The sequence below is a fragment of the Belonocnema kinseyi genome, chromosome 6 (genome assembly GCF_010883055.1).
Source record: "Belonocnema kinseyi isolate 2016_QV_RU_SX_M_011 chromosome 6, B_treatae_v1, whole genome shotgun sequence".
NCBI classification, from domain to species: Eukaryota; Metazoa; Arthropoda; class Insecta; order Hymenoptera; family Cynipidae; genus Belonocnema; species Belonocnema kinseyi.
Genome location: NC_046662.1, coordinates 123,487,099 through 123,488,090, shown reverse-complemented (window position 1 = coordinate 123,488,090; position 992 = coordinate 123,487,099).

The following is a 992-nucleotide window of genomic DNA, read 5'->3' as shown; positions in this document are numbered from 1 at the left end:
GAGCTCTTCTTAATATTTTGACACCAAAATCATGTCGATACACCTTACCGACTGCGAGTAAAGCCACCCACGCTTTAACTTGACAGACTGTATATATAATTTCCAAACTATAATTGCTTTTAATTATACTCAATTACATGTAACGAACCTGATAATGCGAAAAACCAAAAACTCTGTCTTATTCATTCCGGGCATTTTTAGTTGTTTAAAATTTCGCGCCAATGACAAGTACGCTGACCCGCCGATAAGGCCGCTGCGCGGAAACATTTGCACGTTGATAATTATAGACCGGGTGCAAGCAATTTTTTAAGACTCAATATCTTTTTTAATTTTCAAGAAAAAAAATAAAAAAATAAATAGCAAACTCCAACAAACGACCAAGAAAAGATTCCGCGAATAATGGTTGGAAAATATTACAAATTAGAGCGTTGGCAAACATTTCTTTGATGCTAGTGTAAAGTTTGCACCCGAAACTTTAAATATTAATAACTTTTGTAATTTTAAACAACAAACATCGAATTTTGACCAACAAACATCAACAAACGATTACAAAAATAAAAAAATTGATATTTCTAAATTAGTGATTTTTGGGGTGCTAACTTCACAAGGGTGCGGTCGACCATCGTTTTGTAACCTCAAAGTGAATGCTGTGTTTTTCTTCGTATATCTTTAATTTTAAAGCAGTATTGATTCCCAAAGCTTCTAGAAAGATCTGAGCGATTCTCGAAGCTTCTAGAAAGATCTGGGCGATTCTCGAAGCTTCAAGAAAGATCTAGACAATTCTCGAAGATTATAAAAAGATTTAAGTGATTTTCGAAGCTTCTAGAAAGCTCCAGGTGATTTTCGAAGCTTCTAGAAAGTTCTAGGTGATTCTCGTAGCTTCCACAAAGTTCAGCCTAATAGTATCATGTATGTAATACCCGTATACATTGCTAATTGCCTATAGCTTGCACTAAGCACCTAGGGGAGGGGGACGGGGGTTTCTCGAAGCT